This window comes from Trachurus japonicus, chromosome 17 (assembly GCF_045865225.1).
Source record: "Trachurus japonicus isolate A0001 chromosome 17, Traja_1.0".
Classification (NCBI taxonomy): Eukaryota; Metazoa; Chordata; class Actinopteri; order Carangiformes; family Carangidae; genus Trachurus; species Trachurus japonicus.
Window position 1 is genome coordinate 38,350,730 of NC_140923.1, and position 20,334 is coordinate 38,371,063.

The 20,334-nt window shown below is 41.4% G+C and overlaps 1 protein-coding gene across 1 annotated transcript in view; it reads left to right on the forward strand.

Annotated features, from left to right (window-relative positions):
• The first annotated feature begins 13,337 nt into the window (after nucleotides 1-13,337).
• slc6a9 (solute carrier family 6 member 9) overlaps nucleotides 13,338-20,334 on the forward strand; it is a 78,429-nt gene continuing 71,432 nt past the window's right edge. Inside the window, exon 1 of the mRNA XM_085806032.1 lies at nucleotides 13,338-13,543. The gene's annotated coding sequence lies outside the window, so the exon portion shown is untranslated. The remainder of the gene's footprint in view (nucleotides 13,544-20,334) is intronic.

Here is a 20,334-nt window from a genome sequence, read left to right on the forward strand (position 1 = left end):
CAGCTTGGATCCAAACTCTTGTTTCACTCACAAAGAATCCCCAGCAAACAATTTTCACAAAAACAGAATTTACAATGAGTTTTTACAAAAGTTACACAAACAGCTAATAATTGCACATTAAGCAAAAAGTGTCTAGAAAAACCGCTTGACAAAATAATGCTCAGGCAACTGGAAAATAAGGTGAAGTGTTATCAGAACTAGTGAGAGAGAAAGTAATCAGATTACTGTGTTCTGCATGGTAAAATATACTATTGCTACAATAATAAAAATATAAACATCATCATATTTAAACAAGAGTAAAGCTACAACATGCATGGGAAAATATAAAAAATAAACTGATTAAACTGTTTATGAGGTTAATAGCTTACATTATACTCAATCAGTTACAAAGTGAGAGAAACTGAGGTTTTTTTTTTAAAAATTCAACGATAAAATGCTCAGATTTTTTTTTTTAAGGTAATTTTATGTGACCAACCAAATACTTTACACTTCCCCTCTAGATGTTTGTCCTCCTTGTCATTCCTGAGTTTCTCCACTAGATGTCCTCTGTGATTCAGTTTCAACATGCAGTCTCTCACATGAACTCATCAGGCTGATGACTGACACCTGTCTCAATTGGAAATGCTCATCACCTGTGTGCTCAGCCAGAGGAGATCTCCACAGCATTTCCTATGTTCTTTTTTTGACTCATGACTTTGAGATTTTCTAAAGGAGGGACGGAGAACGGCACAGTAATGTGACCAGTGAACACCCTGTGCAATTAAAGTGCTGTCTGTTGAAAAGATGCAGAACATATTAGAGTTTGAGTTGTGTTATTTTGCGTGATATATGTTCATCAGTAAAAATGTTTTGGAATCTCATCTCGAGGTGATTTGATGTGCTGGTTCAGCAACCAGCCACACGGGGGCAGTAAAACACCAGATTGGGAAGGGAACAGGTTAGTCCTGAGAGCTGGGTTTAACCTGTGGCCCTGGAGCAGACATAGAGCAATACTACTCTCTTGTTTATATGGCTGGCGAGCCACTTCAAAAGTATCAAATGCAGCAGATATACATGTTTCACTGAAAGAAAGAAAAAAAAAATCAAAGCAGCAGTTCTGTACTACTACAACTGAATAAAACATTTAATATCAGGAAAAGCTCAGGGGCAAGTAATTACATGGATGAGTCACCATGGCCAGTTCCAGGGCTCTGACAATAGTACACTGAACACAGCAGTTAGGTACTGTGCACTTGTGTGATTCTTTATTCATTAATGTCAAAATACTCTACTTCATGTGTACTTGATATCACACTAACAAATAGCATAGATTATGAAAATAAAAACAAAAACAATTAACATTCCCAGCTCTGTAGCCTCATTTAGCAGCAGGTTAGCAACTGGCCTTTTTTGTGGAGAAACCTATGGACTGGGTAACTGCTGTGTTTTCTGCTTCTGAGTAAAATAATTGTTGTTCAAATGTTTTGAACTTGTGTTATCCACATTTTCATATTTCAGTCATCAAAGGAGAACCCCATGCAGGATGAGGGAACCTGAAGTGCTAAAATACTAATTTCTGGGAAAAGTGTATACAATGAATTTAAATATTTGTTTGGTTCTGTATTTTTGTGTACTCCTGTTGACAGTTTGGTGAAGCGATGAGGCATGGGCCAAGGACAAAGCTCTCAAAGAACCTTTTTTTTGTTTGTTTTTTTCTGGCTGAAATCTAGTTTGTGTTGTTTGACACTGGCACTGTCAGGGGATTGTGCCCTTTTACTTTGTTCATTCAGGGGAAGGAAGAGGAAACAATACTCTGGTAGCTAACCCTGTAAACCACATTGTCATGGAATTGTCTGAGGCTTTAAGCCTTTATATCACTTGCAATAATTTCATCACATTACACAATTTCATCTGTTTTTACTTTCTATAGGCAGTTCGTTTTTTAACAATGTAGGGTTCTACAGCCACTGTCACATCACCTGAGCTCTATGATGCTTTTGTAGACATAACTACTGTACTTCTTTCTTAGATGCACAGAATACACACAACATACAGGGTTACAACAAAATGGTGGGACAAATACTGGCCCTCATTTATGAAACTTGCGTACACCAAAAAAATGGGTGTACACCAAATTCACCGCAAGGATCGGCATTTATTAATCTGAGCGTGAGCGTACGGTACGCACAAATCTCACGCCAGCTCTGACCAGGTGTACGCACATTTGGAACCAGCGTAGAACATGCAGGAACGAGTGCTGCTGTGTCAAAATGATTATTAAACCATAGTCTAATAACGCAGCGATGAGGACCACATGTTGTTGTTGTTTATATTGATAAAAAGATAAAAAGTAGCCCAAAAAAAAAAAAAAAGAAACGATAAAACCAAGTCTGTGTTGAAAATGTAACTCGACTTTTATTTTGAGCAACTGAGATGAATTAAAAACCACGACGTGACAGATACTCGTTAACAGAAACAGTCAATGACAGACAGACCTGTTATTGTAGATCACACACACAAACTTCCAACATCTGCAGCACCAGAGCATGACCGGACGGCTCCTCAGTCTCTCTCTCTGCTGGACACCGGAGCCCCGGGTTGAGGAGGGAGAGCTCCGCTACCTGTCCAGGTGCAGCTGATCTCGGCGGAGTGTTTTTCTTTTCTTTTTTTTTTCCCGTCACCGGGACCTGTCAGCGGGAGATTGAGCCGGTGTTTCACATCCCTCCATCAGCCGAACCATGCCAGCGGTGCTGATGGTCATAAAGTCGCGTTCGCAGCAGTAATATGCCTATGATTTCTCCTCAGTCACTTGTGTTTAGTAAACTGCAGGAGCATTTCATGAGGTCGCTGGGTTTCCTGACGTGGTCGGTGACACGTGCGTCTGCAGCCTCCATCCACCGGGATGACGCTTATCAATCACAAAATCTATCAATCTATCAATGTCCAGATATTTAATGTTGCCGCCCTCTCCCTGTTCAACGTGGTAACGTCAGTAAAGTCCCTCTTCTTGGCCGTCTTCCGTGTCTCCATGTCGTAAAAGGGGCAGGGCGACGCCTCTAAAGCAGGAATATATCGGGGCGTGACATTTAAATTACGCTCGTTTTCAGCCGCCGGATTCATCACCACCACGCCGGTTCTACGCCAAAATCAGCAGCGTACACACTTTTAGTAAATCACACGTGACACTTGCCGTACACTGATATTTACACCAGAATCTACACCAGATCCTGCGCAAGTTTGATAAATGAGGGCCACTGTGAGGCATAAAGCTGACCTTCATGACAGCTCCTATAGCAGCAGGGGTGATGAGAGCTATCTACAGGCAGCTCAGTGAACGGGAGCTTGTGGTTTTTGTGGAGTCCTCAGCCTCCACAAGGAGGTAGAGAAACCTTTGAACCTGAGGAGAAAGACTGTAACTGAGCCTGTGGTCTTTGTTAACTCTGCTTTCTCCAAAGTGCAACCAGAAGTCAACATTTCCTTTGGGTTTCCATTCACCCAGCGGAGGCAGAGGAGAAACAAGCAGAGTGAGGCCTTTGAATAACAACCAGGGCAGACAGTATCTTTGAGAGGAGGCAGAGACGGTTGGAGACTGCCAAGGATGTAAGAATCATGTTCCTTTTGTTGAATTGAAACACTTTTTCACTACTGAGAGAAAATAATATTGCAAATAATTTCTGTTGATCTTGACAAAGAGCACAAGCTTGCGTGCATCTTGAACACGGCTGTCATGCACAGCTGACTTAAGACACTGTTCAAGAACAGAGACGATGAGTCTCTGGAGTGTCTGTCTGAGCTCCTCAGGACTAAGGCAAAGATCTGGAGGTGGCAACAGTATACGTTGAGAGGATGGACACCCTCAGCAAGAAGAGGAAGTTATCATCCATTTGTCTCATGCTGACGGACACAGTAGGGAAACTGAATGATCCTCATCCCCAAGGCCTCTACTCCCTCCACCTCCACTAACCCCAAACTTCCCCAACCAAGCCTATCTGTATCATGCCCTTGATGCAGGAACATTTGCACATCATACAAACTTCCTCTCAGAAGAACAGTTAAGCGATGCATATGCAGTTTTATGCAATTGTGGTATAGCTACTGCAGATACTCTCCTTCATAAGTGCAGGTACTTATCCACCACTCCAATGCAGAAGTGGATAAATATGCTGACCTCATGGTCTACCACTGACATGCAAAAAGGGCCTGGTAAGTAGGCTACCTGTGCTTTGCACCTGTAAGGCAGCTTAGACTGAAGTACCAGTAATTAAGTTATGCATGGACAGAGATCAACATGAAATTTTATTGATGTAGAAAACTTACATTTTAGTTCTAGAAAAAATGAAATGGAGAAATAATTGTTTCGTGCAAATTTCTCTCATGAAATTTCAGCCTTGTAGGCTATAGACATTTGATCATTTTTCCTGCGTCTAAAAGAGATTAAGGATGTCAGGCTGGAACAGTTTGTAACTCCAAACCCCAACATTATTGGTAGGCTGTAGCCCTATTGCAGACCATAATGATATAGCCCCAATGTGAACCATCAGGAGGGAATACTACACAAGTTAAATGCAGCATAGATACAGAAACCTGCATCAATCATTTCTACAAATACTTCAAAAAGACTTGTGTTTCAGAGACACATCCCATCTGGCAGCTGTTGTAGGCCCTAATTGGGATTCTTGCTTGTTGGGAGACACTCATCCAAGCGTTTACTACCGTAACTGTGTCAACAAAGGTCTCCTCATCTGTAAGCAAGTAGGGTAGCTATCTTTGCTTGTAGGCTATCCCCTACCCAGCTGGATCACCCACGTTAATAGCATCATTGAGGACCCTTTACAGATAAACACTAACACATAGGCGAGTAAAAAAAACACACACAAAAAAACAGTTGTCTACATTAATGTTTCAATCTACATTTTGTAATAAACAAATTATAAGTATAATTTGATATGACCAAGACACCTAAAAACAAAAACACGGCCGTTTTCATCAATTTACAAGCAAGTGGGCAACACACATACCATTGGAGTGAATGAGTTTTCTGGGCGCTTTTGCAATACCCATATCCTGCCACTCGGGGCGCAAAACCCTTACCACGATGGTGGTGTCTTTACTCTCTTTCTCTCTCTCCAGTGCTCTAGTTTTACTGTTATTAGGTTAAAATTCTGGCCAATTAGGGCGCGGAAACGTTGAGTGACAGGTCCGGAGCGGTCCGGAGACAGGCTGCTTCGAGGCCAGTGGGCGGGTTCCCGGCCGGCCAATCCAACATGGCGCTGTTCAGGCCGCCAAAAAACGACTCCCCTATTACTCTTTATATGTCTATGGTCACGGATGCTACGTCCATTCTTTTTACAGAACTCATCTGCCGGGGTGTGAGTTTGCGGTTTTCAGTCTGAAATAGGCTACTGCTAATTAGCACAACACGAGGACTGTTGTTGCAGCGGACTAGCTGTTGCGTTTTTCTACCAAGCCCTTGAGTGAGTATGAACACACAAAAGATTTGAACTTTCACTGCCAAAGACGAGTTATCTCGTCTTAGGGAATCCAAGCATAGACTGCCAAAGACGAGATAACTCGTCTTAGAGTTTTTTTTAATTGCAACGCCATGCTGAATGTCTTGCCCTACTCTGTGAAGATCAGACTTGTATCATCAAAATAAAGCAGAAAAACACATTTGGATTGAGAGATAAAAAATATATAGCGTGTTTATCCGGGCGCATGACGTCTGTCCGACTACCCATTTCTCGGAGTCGGAGAAATGAGCCGTCGGACTTGTGTGCAGTCGGACTGACGTATGCTCCCCTGTTTATCCCCCCTCACGGAGCGGGGCGGGTGTCTGAATGCAGCGGCGCCGCTCCGTGACACTCTGGCCGCCGGTGAGAGCTTTGGGGGCGGCGGCGGGGCTCATGGCGGCTCGGCAGCTCGTCGAAGCCCCGTGATACAAAGCACACACGTTAGTAACAACAACCCCGTTGATCGCTCGTCGTTAGTCGTCAAGAGCGTTTGGAAAGTCGCCAGATTTTGCGAGAAATCACTCAGATAGCAGCTTGAAAATCCAGCGATCTGGTGTGTCTGAGGAGCGGACGGCGCCGGCGAACGTGACGAGGAGAGTTAAAGATGGGAGTGGGAGTGTCTGTTGTGAGCGTACAGAGACTGTCTGTGGCTGAGTTCAGGGGGCACGTCAGCCAGAGCTGTAGGCTACGTGTGTGTGTGTGTGTGTGTGTGTGTGTGTGTGTGTGTGTGTGTGTGTGTAGATGTGTGTGTGAGACAGAGAGAGTGAGTGAGACCGCTGCCTGCAGGAAGCTGGATCTGATGTAAAGTGCCGTGTTTCGGCTACAAAAACCTGTCGAACTAATCCGAACACACACACGTCACGCACGCACACAGACTGAAAAAAAGGAAAGAAAAAGTTGTAACTCAAAGAAAAAAGGCTGCAGTAGTGTGTGTCAGTAGCTAAATGTTTTGTCTTTTGTCATCAAAAGTCATTTGTCAGTGTTGATTTTGTTGTTGTTTACAAGAGAACAACTGTACAGATGTTGAGGCGTCACTAAAGCAAAATATAATGGAGCCAGTTGTACTGGTAGCCTACACCTGAAAATGACAGCCGACACAAAAACCTCTTTTTCTCAAGATTTTGGTGCCAAAATGGCATTTTGGGCTAAAGTAACCTATATTCAACCGCCAATTCCACAAGACTGGAACAAGATAGAAACAAACAGCTTTTTGCTGGAAAGTAGAGACCCTCATCTTTCCTTTGATGGGTTGAATGTGTATGTAGTAACGGTACATAATGTATGGTGGGTCTACGAAAATCAGTCGCTGGAAAATGCCTGGCAAGCTGGAGGAAGCTGCTGTGAGAATGGCTGGCAGTTTAACAGACAGAATTTTTTTAAAGAGTTTGTGAACTTTATTGACAGTGTGCCTGGACACTGCCCCTTGCTGCTGGAGTAGAGCTGCTTGATACTTGCATCTGCCAGAGAAACCAGGACACGTCTTCTTGAACTGGCAACTTCCTGCGTTTCCAAAGGAACAGTGAGTACAGGAACATTTTCCTTGAAGATTATGAATGAGCCCCAATGGTGCGCCAATTTATGGTAGGCTACCCTAAACTGAATAATAAAACCTCTGGTTTTTATTTCCATTTTGTTTTGTCATAAGTGCTGTCAGTATCTATTGTTTGCATAAAAATGTGTGCGTGGATGATGATGCTAATCAGTGTGACAGTAGACTATGGTTAAAATCAAGGGCTATTGTTTTGGCATATGGGAGTTTCAGCTGTTCATTTAGCTGACTTGGCCTCTCTGCACCCTAGTCTGAGTCATGTGTCTGACTCACCCCAGTATTATACAATGTCAGATGCAAAATCATCTCTTCAGGTGTAATTACACACCATTAATGGTGTGTATCACACCAATCCTGTATCAAAACTGAATTGAGTGGGTGGACCACAAACACTTACTTGAAAGCTGAAGTTTTGTCCTTAAAGGTAACCAAACTCATGAATTGTTCATCAGTGGTTTGTTCCTGTTTTAGAAGACAGTCAAACGATGATGATAGTATCCAAGGGCTCCAGACTGCCCCTAAATTGGGCCATTTTTCCCCTAAAATTTGAGACAGTGCAAGTAAATTTTTAATCTACCTGCACATGTACAATTTGCTATTTTTCTTTTAACACTGGTGAAACATGGAAGGGGCAACTCAAAGAATCTGGAATCTGTCATTACAAGTGGCAGGCCAATTCATGAATGAAAAGGTGTACAATGAGAGAAATGTGAATATTTGCTTTGCAAGTGCCTACATTTTCTGTTTGCACTCCTAAAATTTTAAGTTAGGGGCAGCTGTGCTCAGGAAAAAAAAAATAGTCTGGAGCCCTGCAATCAGTGCTCTTATACTGAGTGAGTCAAAGGGCACACAAGTTGAAACCTTAAGGTTTGTGATTGACCAATGAGAAAGTTTCAGCTCTGTAAACTCCATCAGTGTAGCTCCTGGATCATCAAACCCCACCAGTGTATTGATGTTTTTTTCCCCAGCAACACAGGAAAGTTTAAGTTTGGTTCCAAAGCCCAACAATGTCCCTGGGGTGGTGGAAATATTGCTGGCTACAAATTGCCACTAGATGTCGCTGTTGTCATCTGCTGCTTTATCCTGGTGTTAAACTGGTCTATATTTTTCCCACTGCTTCAGCTCCATTATGTTTTATAGTGGAAACATAACACAAAGGCAACATCTCAGAAAAATCCAGTTACTCTTGTCTTTGTATTTCTAGTTATACAAAAAATTGGATGACAGAGATACTTGGTTGACAAGCCTATTTATTTCTTGAGAACAGGCTTAGGCATTTAGATCATGTGCTGAATCTGAATGATAATCAATGCAAAACTTACTGTTCGACTTTGAAGCACAGGGTATCTGTGAGGTTGGTCTGATTAAAAACATCTATTTAAGAAATGCTAATTAATTCATACTTTTTTTATTTCTTTATTTTTATTTCGAAACCAATACTGTGTATTAAATGACTTTGTTATATAACCCTCTTGGCCATTATAGTGGGAATGACAGATTGGTATTCCCAGTGAGTGCATGTGTGTGTTGTCAAGGAGGTAAAGCTATGTGTGCCCCTGTAACTTTGTTTACCTAACCCAAAGGATTCTGGGTTTTGTCAACTGTCACTAGGTCAGAAGTCAAACTCCACTCTCAGTGTGTCTCAGAGGAAACCACAGCAATAACCAGTCATAATGTTTGATCAAATGTATTTACTTTTAAGTAACGGTACACTTCTAATTATGACACAAGTCTACATCATAACAACATCCATCAAACATGTGGATCATATACAAATCCTTACAGGAAACCATCATGCAGACATCATTATACAAGGGTTTTTCTCTCAGACACACCACTCCCTTAAAACTACATTATTATCCCTTTAGGTCAGAGAGAGGGCATGGGAGAAACTCTCCTATTAGCTGCAGATTCTGGAGGTGCCTTTCAGGCTTTTCAGTCATAAGTCTCCCCTCAGCCTCATGAAAATTTTCAGAACACTTTTAGATTTAGCCTTAGCTTGTCATAATGGCACCTGAAAATGTGATGTAAATGTAGTGGCAGCTTGCTGTGTTCTTTTTTTAATTAAGCAATTAAAGCTGAAGAACCAGATCCCTTTATAAAAACGGGCTATACAAATAAAATTCCCTTGCCTTGCCATGTGAATGATGATGGCACTGTATTTACTCATGGCGATGATCAAACATGGGTTAAATACAGGTTCATTAGTTGCTGTCTGTTTTTCTGCCAGCAGGAAAAAAACTTGTTTTAAAGGAACTTGGGGAAGGATTTGTGAAAAAATACACATGCATTTTAAGTTTTTTAATGTTAATGGGTGATGATGAAGCAAAAAAAGAGCCCACCCACGTATCTCTTCATTGCCTTGAACAAGCTGTGTGCCGCATAATGTACTGCAATTCGTGGTCCGAATTTCCCGCATAGTCCTGTGGAAGTGAGGTCAGATGATGCTGAATGCGCGACCTTGACGGCTTTTGACTTGGATACGGGAAGAAGACAAGCGCGGTGGACTCAAACTAGTGTGCTTATGTTGTCAAAGAAATATAGTAAAGTTACACTAACATTGTTTTATTTTATTTTATTTTTACGAACAGACAAACTTCCAGGGGCTTCGTCTCTACTTTTTATACTTTTCTAGTGAAGTCCTCTTACAAGGACCTGCTCTTCGACAAATAGTGGAGAAGTGATGTTCCAGGACTTAGACCTGAGTTTGATTAGGACACGGTCTGGTCTGACATTTTTCTATCCAAATCACCAGCAGAGCCACCTAAATAATGCTCATAGAATTTACCTGACCCCTCGGTGATTCTCGGTGCACCCTGTGTTTCCTCGGGGCTCCTGGTACATTCCTTCACATGTTCTGGCAATGCCCACCTGTCGCTTGTTTTTGGATTATTTATCATTTATCAGATATATTTTCTTTGACAAATCCGGTGTCAGTAACGACTTTACTCCTGAATGATTTATCTCAGCTGTCGACCCCTGGGCACCAGAAAAGATTTATTCTTGCTGGTTTTACTGTAGCTAAGAAATTAGCAGCTAGGTGGAAACACCCTGATGAGCTGTCAGTGAACAATTAGATCCTCACATTTCTTGATATAATTGACCTGGAGTTGTCCATTTCTCATGTGATTGGAGTCAAGGAATCCAAGATTTGATCTATGGGTTTTGGTGGCGGAAACTAAAGGAGTGGATCTAGCCACCTAATCTGCTTGTAGCTTTTGGTTTTGGGGGGCCCTGGGGTGGCAGGAGCCAGGAGGGAGGATTTTTTTTATTTATTTAGTCTGTTTTTTTTGTTTTTTTTACTATTATGGCTTCTCTTATTTCTCATCTTCTCATTTTTATGTCTTCTTCAGAAGCGTCACGAGGTGTTGGTGTGACGTGCCATCAGCTGATGTTGCATAGGCCACGTCTACTGCTGTCAGTTAGCTCCTTCAGGACAGCATGTATGTATGCCTCTTCGTCTGGTTCACCATCGTAAAGGAGCGAACTGACAGCAGCAGGTGTAGGGGCAATCACTCCTATGTAACACCGGCAGATAAGACACGTCACACCAACACCTAGTGACGCTTCTGAAGAAGACGGAAGAATCGGTCAAAATGTGTCAAGGTATGGAAAGAACAACCTCGTCTTGTCGTATACATAAGAAACATTTTCTACTTGTGTAACCAGCTGCTCATCTGTCTTTTTAACATCATTTGTGTAAACCTAATTTTTGTGTGCCTAAGTCTGTTCAGCCTTAGCACAGTCCAGTGATGAACTCCCGTTGCTGTATAACATAATGTCCATTTGTTCCAAACCAGATGAATCAACAACATATTTTTTTTCTTCATTAAATTAAGAGAAGTCCATCATCCTCAACTTGACTGTCTAGGTTCAGTTTCACTGCTCTTATCAACCCTATTTTCAGTATTAAAAAATCCAGTTAAACCCACTGAAGGCTACCAAACCAGCAGATGAATACTAATGTTGCTCAGTTTCATGCAAGTTAGAGCAGCAATTTCATGTTTTTTCTTTCCAGAAATGTTTTCTGGAGTCTCAAAATGGTCCACTTAAGTCAAGCCACGGTTTTCAATTGTGCTATGGCATTTATCAAACGCATAGTGACCAACATGATTCACTTTACTCTTTCTATGATACATCTTGATCTTCTCTATGTGTTTTATGATTTACATTTTTTTAATGCAACATGTGGCTCTGTGAGCTCACATCTTGCTTATCTGTGAAAAATGCCACCTGTGCCTTTTCTGACATTTAGTTATGCAACAACTATCTTTCATGGCATTGAAACTCCCCCATCTACTTCAGTATGTCTGCCTATGTATATGGCCATGAGATAAATCAAATAAAAAACTAAGGAAACACTATGAAGTTTGCTGGAGGTAAAATCCTCAGCTTGTAAAACCTCTAAACGTCTGTGAAAAGGCATGAAGGTGTTGTTTGCCTTGTGCTTCTCCTGCCTCTGCCTGTGAGATATTTCTTGCTTTTTTGATGCATTTTATTGTAGTCTGTTCTTATCATGAGAAATAATAAATATTGATGCTTTTTACATAAGATCATCAGTGGCTGACTCATCTTAACTGTTAGTAATTTTATACAAAACTTGTTTAGTTTCAAGTTCACTTTCCATGACTTCTTTAACTCAGTCTGAAAAATATACACACATCCGTCATTCAGACACAGGTCAGATTATAACCAGTCACCACTTCTAATGTAAAGTTCATTCAAATCTCTACTTAAAATGTCCCATGCGTGATGAGATGGTGACATTGTTGTGTGGTAGAAGTAGTAGGACAGGGTAGTAGGGGGAGTTGTATGCTGTTATAGCTGGTCATGTTGTTTTAACTACTGAATAAACTTCATGTACACTATACCTTAACATCTAGGCACTTTAATGCATTTGAATTTTTGGACCCCTTGTAAGAATCACAAGACAAACCTGACTCCCTCTGTCTGAATGGATCTACAGGGGCCCCAGATAGACACTGCGTTCCCAGAGTGAGTGAGGAATAAGGAGGACAAAATTTCCCTCTGAAAAGCAGGGAAGCCAAGGTGAGTTAGTGGAAATGGTAAAAAAAGAAAAGAAAAAAAAGACATCACACCTGTTGGCATTTAAGACACAGGGGTGAATGACCTTTCATGACAGAAGTAGTTGGAGAATAGTTGTAGGAAGGAATATATTTACTTTTTTTTGACTGGAATATGTAAAAAAATATATATTTTACTAGCTTGGAACTCTAGTTTAGTCCCATTCATGGTTGAATTGATAGCTATTAGTATATGATCCTTCCAAAAAAATTAGTGTTGACTAAGTTTCACATCTTTAGAAAACTAAGACATCTGTTCACAGTTTCTGGAGCATTTTCTAAAAGTTAGCCCACCATCTCATTTTGTGGCTACCAGAGCATCAGGCTACAGGATGTGCAAACATTTTTGATCGCTACCCCCCAAACGCCTCACCTCCCACCTCCCTCCTCTCACCCCAGTCTCTGACCATCACCGCGCCTGTGTGCGTACCTCCTCCTCTTCCTCCGCTTTCCCAACCGCCCCGGTCGCTGTACAATAAGGTAAAGCCTATATATCTGCATGCCAAACCAAAAACCTCCGTGATCCATCATCAGCTGCATCCCTCACACAATAATACACCACCACCTATCTCTTATTCGTGGTCGCCCCGACGCTTTACGTCTGTCACCGGTGGCACACCGTGCAGTCGAGGCTATACCACACCTGTCTGGAGCGTAGCATCCACTCATTCTACTGTACCTCTGCCTTGACTGGCCATTCATTCGCATCCTCATCATCACATGTGCATCACATCGGATGCAATCACGTCTGATCAAAAGGTGTGCCCACAGACACGACACAAGCCCCAACAATGACCAGGGGGTGTCCGCGAGGAGCGGCTGCGGTATAGCCTCTGATAACAAAAGACTGAGCAACACATTCCTCCACTGAACACGTGCAGCTTTGCGATCAGTAAAAAAGCTTTATATCAGGAGGGTGAAAACATCACACAGCCGATGAAACACCTGATATGATTAGAGCTTAATTGCTTATAATAGACTATTGCCTTTGATGCGTTTGCGGCTCTTAAGTTTGGTTCCCGGCGGTCGTATGGCTTGATATTAAAATGAAGTCAGACGACACCTAATTGGTTTAATTAAGTAGCAACTGAGACTATATTAATAGAGGGTGCATTCTAGCCTCTGGGCCAATAGGGAGCAGGCTGTAGTGTGGAGGACAGACACATCGAGGAGCTCCCTGCACCGCGTGTGTCTGACAGGTTGGAGAGTGGACACAGAGGGGCCCTCACATGTTGCTGCCCCCCCTGCCTGTTTTGGAGTAGAGAAGGGAGGGGCGTAAGGAGGAGTTGTTGGCTGGCCCGGCTGTGACCGAGGAGGGACGGAAGACTAAGGTGATGCAACTTCCAATAAACCAATATTGGCGGAAAAAACCCATATATGTAGAGCAGACTTCAGCCAAAGATCGAGGGCTCAGCTCCACGGTAAGACGACACCTTTAAAGGCGGGAGGGGAAGAGTGCCGATGTGGGGGTTTGATTAAAATGTTTTACTGGTTTCTGAACAATAACTGTTGTATCACCAGACCCCAGGCTGTGATGTGATTACATCTCCTCAGAGGGAGAACTTTGTGTGAGTGCACGATCGGGTAGGAAATGTAATGACGGGCAATTTGAATGAAAAGAAAGAAAAAAAACCCATCCACGTGTGTCTGTGGACTTATCTAATTAAGCCACTGCATCTTACTGTGATGGAGTGTTTCAAAGATGTAATTTTATGTCAGCAGGGAGAAACACGTGGCACTGGTGTTGCATCCCCCCAGTTGCGACTTCACTTAAGGAGGAAGGAGAGGGTGGGGAGGGGGGCATTTCCGTGTTGAAACATGCTTTCCACAGACTGTGTGTTGTAGATAGTTGCTGACAGTGATGGCTTTTTAGATAAAATGTGAGAGTAGCAGAGTTTGTTATAAGGCTATTTAACACAAGTCTCTTATAGAAACTGTATGGGCAAGAGGCTACTGAATGAAACCTACCAGGCATTAATGCTACAAGCTAGTATTATAGGATGAATCACAGTCTCACTGACAGTCAGACTAATATGAATGAATATTAAGTCTTACTAATATTAATTAATATTAATATTAACCGCAGTAAAATTTTGATTAAAAAACATCACTTTCAATATTAATTTAATTGCCTCGTTTTTTTAAATTCACTATTGATCTGAGCCAACTGAGCCTGATGAAAAGCAGTAAAACAGAAAAATAAAAACATATAACTGATCACCTTGTTTTATATATTTGTTATCATGAGACGCATGGTATGACATATTTAACATTTACAAACAGATTTTTTTCTGTTCTCTGATTAACTATGTCATGTTGCGTATGAACTTCCTCAAACATGTTTATGACATTTCTGCACTTAACTTTTATGTAACTTATTAGTGAACATAGGGTAAGCTGCTGCTGACAGGGATACATAGTGTATGTGATAAGCTGATATTGATTTACTGGTGGGGTTCTAATCAATAATATGAAATCATTTGTGACTGGAAGCAACACCAGATTAGAGTAGTTACAGTGGCAAGAAAAGTTAGCCTTCTTGAAATATTTTTTTAGTATATGGTCAGATCTTCATCTGATTCAAGTTCCCTAACCCATTTATTAAGAAAGAGGCGTAAGACAAAACTTTGACATTGAAAACAAAACCTGAACTGAAAAATGGCATCAAAAGCTTTTATTGGCACTGGAATCACAAGCTTAGAATCTTTAAAAAGAAAAGTCCGCACACCAACAACAGCTGTTGTTGGTGTGCAGACTTTTCTTTTTCTTAACAAAAAGAAAAATAACAGCAGCAGAGATCAGCAGTCATAACTGCAGGTTGTGGCTGCAGGTTAACCTGTGTAAGCCATTGCCTAGGTATGCAGTCTTGTCAGGCTACTGAGTGTAAATAAATCAAGAGCCCCATGCACTCCCCTCAGGACCTTCCTCCATCCACCAAAACTGTGACCGAAAGTTGAAACTAAAAACCATGTTGAAGAATAGTGATAGCTAAAAAGAACAAAACAAAAAAAAAGAAAAGAAAAATGACAGACAAGTAGAAAATAACTGAAGTTTGACACATCGGTGTACAACAAATATCAAAAATCACATATAGAGAATGCAAGATTGTAGTTTTTTTTTTAAACACTATTTCATTTTTCTGTTGTGCTTTTTTCAGTCCCAAAACAAAAACACTAATTTCAGCAAAAGAGAGGTCTTGGAGGACTTGCTATTTGTAGGCTAACTGTTGTTTGGCAGAAAGCTGTGAAGTGTTAAAGTAACTTTCAACCGTTTAAATATTCTTCAAGACAAAGAGATTATAAATTCATTCAAAATAGTTCTGCCCACCTCTGTTCATGAGTCATTTGTAAATTATGAAACCTGGTGTCCAGGACAGGACATTATGGACATCACATGCCTGAAATTAGAGCCAAAGAACAATTTGTCTTACCCCCAACCTTTAATAGCAAAGCAAGAAATTCCACCTTTTGGAGTTGGACCTCAGTCAGAGCACAGATCTTAATTCAGTAGAGATGCTGTGGAACCACCTGTCGAGAAAGGTTCACACCACCAGACAGCTTAAGAGTACAGCTTGTGAACATTGTGCAATTCTGATCAGCAGGGAAGTGAACCAAAGTGTCTGATGAGGACATGATAGCTGTTTGTGTTATCAGCATCATTGTGTTTGTCTACACTTGTGACTTGATGAACATCAGATCACATTATGACCCGTTTGTACAGAAAACCAGGTTCAAAGAGTTGACACACTTTTCCTACCCTACTGTCACCGATTATAACATCAATAGCAGTAATGTGTCAGTGACTACATGTTTTTAATGTATCCTATTTCATTACTTTTCATTTAGAGCTGAATTAGTCATAGTACCAAAGAAAACTGAAAATCTTTTAGTCAGTTTTTAGTCCTGTGGCTATAGACAAAACCAAACATGACGTTACACAACATGTCCACTTATGGAAATATGACGGGCATTTTCACTATTTCTTGGCATTTTTAACTTAAAATGACAGTTGATTATTTGAAAAAAATAATTAACTGGTTATGAAAGTGAAAATCATTACTCCACTGTCAGATAGGGAAGAGATTCAGAATCAGAAAGCAATTCAGTTCGAAACACAAAGATATACATTCTCAGTCAGAATCAGGATGTTATATACTGTGTCACTTCAATGTGACAAAATCAGATGGTTGCTGAACTCACTGGTAAAAGTGGGCTATGTAAACATATGTAGTGTGTGCATGAATGGCAGTAACCCCCTGCCCCCTATATACGCACAAACCACAACCTTTCCACCGTATCCTTATCCACACACAGGAGCGCCTTTCTTTCATCCAACCCTGGAGTTTGTCTGTTTGCTTTCCTTATGTAGTGCTCTGTGAGAAACACATTTTTGCACATGTGAAAATGGACAGAGACTCCTATGGCCACATCTTAGTCTGCTTATATGTGACTCAGTACAGTGACAGTGCCTGTGTAATTTGAAAGATATAGTGCTAACAAGTGGCCACTGGCACATGTCCTCTGCCACTTTTAGTCCAGGCAATCTAGCTCATTTTGGACCCAAAATAGAACTAATTGTAACAGAATGTTTTTCATCATACATAATTTCTTTGAGGTGTCCAGAACAACATACTAAAAGTCCTAAGAAATCCTAGCTGGGGAAATATGTTTAATTCTCATCAATCTAAGATTGACTTACTGTATATAAAGTCTATGGTGCCAATAAGGCAAGTAAATCAATCTTGGAGTGATGAGAATTAAACAGATTTTCCTAGGACTTTTAGTATGTTGTTCTGGACACCTCATAGAAATGATATATGGGGAAAAACATTCTGTTACAGTTAGTCTGTCAGAAAACACTATTTTGCCTGCACTATTTCTAATGGTGTCGGTTCTGACTTGACAGTATAACTTTACAGAATTGACTTAAGACTGTACTTGGTCTTGATTCTATCATTACACTTCAGCAGGCCACAGACAACCGGATGCTAATTATTTTGACAAAGCAAACTGACACCTAGACTAACAGGTGGCGGGCTAGGTTTAGAGCAGGTCCATATCAAAGACTGTCTGAAGATGAAGGTCTGTTTTATTGTCTTCATTAGGCCCGAAATAATAAACTAGGCCAGAACAAACTACTCAAAGAATTTGATTACACAAATCTGTGAGGCTGGAGACACCAGTTTAATAATGAATAGGTCTGTTTCTGCAGAGACAATAGAAAGATTGTGCAGGCACTCTGTCAGTGGAGAAGTAGTAAAGTTCAGATGAAGCAGATGAAGACTGGAAGCAGTGAAAGGATGGAGGTATATTGTCAGCAGAGTGTGGGGAGCTCAGGACCGTCACTCCAGAGCCAGTTGTTCTCAATATATGGGTTTGGCAAATAAGTCATGGTGGGCCTTAAAGGTAGCTGTAGTTTAAAGGACAATTCCAGGCGAATTCAACTCAGGGGTGTATTTTCATATCATTTTAGGTCTAAAAGAATGAATCTGAAGATTTTCAGTTTAATCGCTCCTGTTTTGCGGTAGTTGCGTCTGTCCCCGCATCGCCACGGCAGCAATGAATGGGAGTGGATGTAAGTTCCGCTGTTTAGGCTGTTTCCAGCCCTCAAAGCCGCATTTTTTTTCCACAGACAGCATCAGATGGCTACTCAAACATGCACCGAGAAGTTTATTTACTTCAAGCAAGCCGACATGTTTGTAAAACTAGATCTAATTCAAAGTCTCCCGGAGTCTCGCGCGAGCCCGAAGTTGCAGTGCTGGTCTGTTCAGGCGCAGTGGGAGCTACCGTTTGTGTCATAAACACAGGAATATCAACTCTTTACTTGCTTCAAGTGTACATTTTTTTCCAGATACAGCGTCAGATGGCTACTCAAAGATGCGCCGAGAAGTTTTTTTTACTTGAAGCAAGTAAAGAGTTGATATTCCTGTGTTTATGACACAAACGGGAGCTTTTCCCACTGCACCTGAACACACCGCGCACGGCAACTGGGTCTCGCGCGAGACTCCGGGAGACTTTGAATTAGATCGACTTTTACAAACATGTCGGCTTGCTGGAAGTAAATAAACTTCTCGGTGCATGTTTGAGTAGCCATCTGATGCTGTCTGTGGAAAAAAAATGCGGCTTTGAGGGCTGTAAACAGCCTAAACAGCAGAACTTACATCCACTCCCATTCATTGCTGCCATGGCGATGCGCGGACATACGCAACTACCGCAAAACAGGAGCGATTAAACTGAAAATCTTCAGATTCATTCTTTTAGACCTAAAATGATATGAAAATACACCCCCGAGTTGAATTCGCCTGGAATTGTCCTTTAAGTGTCTCTTTCAGCACATCGTTTTGTTTTTATATACAACAACTGTTCTGTTCCAGTTCACTCTCACCACTCTCGGCGACCTTGTATCCAGCAGAAGACTGAAACATTGTATTGTAGCTTCATGTCTGTTAGATGTGTAAGTAGGAAGTATGTGATAATGTGATCATGGCTTGTTTCACTCTTCTGTCTACAATTTAATTAAGGCAGGTTTAGGATGAGGCAACAAAAACACTTGGTTTAAATCATGGAAGGATTATAGTTAGGGTTGATAATAGCAAATGTTACACATTGCATATGCGTACATGTGTTGGTACATTTGCGCCACAGCATTATCAGCAGCAGTATTTGTAATGGCACTGAATATTTGTTATGATGGAAGTTTCCCATGGTTTGCATCAGACAGTTTTCACAGTAGGCTCTGAGCAATCTCATTGTTGTTTTTGTGAAGCATTAGTCCAGACATGTCTGGACGTCTGGAATGCCCAAATAATGTGGGACTGGAGGAAAGGAGGAGAAGAGGGGGTTAGGAGAGACACGGTGAGGCTGAGGAAAGAGGGAGGGAAGAAGTTTGATACAACACCATAACACTGTCAAGTGTGTTTTGACGTCAGAGAGCCCTGACGCACATTCAGAGTTGAATTTGTTTATCCTGAACGATCTCTGACAATTGCTGTGAAAAGGGGAAGAAACAGGGAGTGCAGGTCACACAGGCACAGGATGGAGTGTTTAAATCCTCCCTATGCACTATGACCACCAGGGGGCGCTACAGCACAGTTAAGATGTTGAGTTGACTGTTGAGGAGTGCAGCAGTTCAATGTCAGCATCTCAACCCCGTTTCAGTTAGGAAACATCTGGTGGGGGTTTGAACGCAGCCTGAATGGTAGAAGTGCCCAACAGGGTGGAAAACTGTCCAGTCTGCTGCAGGACGGCCTGAGCCCCTGACTCTGCGTATGTGAGACAGTCATGACAAAGAAACAGAAAATAATATGGTGCAGCAGGAAGGTGTATTTGTTTTCCATCGTCATCTAAAAGATTAGACAGATGCTGCTACATAATTATAGATGGTGAAGGTTTGCGTACTCAGAAATGAATCTCAGTTCTCTCTTGCGTACACCAAGAATGACTTTGTTCTCTCTATACTCAGAGTTTTATCAAATTTTCCGTGATGAGTGTGTGAGACAATGCAAGTGTTTGAACAGTTGGCAGGTAGAGAGCTATCTCTGTCAGAAAAGCAGCAGACTGTTGAGTACAGCACATGTAAGCGTTTTGCAGGATATTGTATAATGTAGTTCAATGTTGGGCTTCTGGGTCAGTGTTGGATTTTTATCATGTGTGTCATCAGTTTCTGTAAACAGTAGTTGAACTTCTGATGTGAATGATTACTTCAACTTGTATTTGATTTTTTTTTCATTCACATGGGTGCATCAGATCCAGATGTGAAGACATTTATATATTATAATGTTATTGTAACACACAGCAGATATAGAGTGACAGGAGTATTTACTCTCCATTTTACATCTATTTGGTCAACCACCTTCTGAGCTAAATACCTGGCTTTTTACTGAGTCAATGTTCCACTGTTTTCCTCCTCGAGCCACTAACTTTGTTCGTCTGCAGTTTGGTGCAGGGCAGGTAGAGAGCCATGAGTTCATCAAACATTTTTTTTCCTGCTAAAAACAGCTGCCTGCTGTTGCTGGAAATTATGTTAATGAGAGCACTGAGGCTTAATCAAAACAGTAAGACCAGAACAATTAGCTACAAGACTCTGAAATACTCTGTGGAGCAGAGGGAAACCATAGAGATGATTCTCCAGAGTAGCACTGTTTATTCCTATGCTACTGTTTATACATTTCTTTTAGCATTGATTACAGGTGGAGGAACCCTGGGTGCTGTGG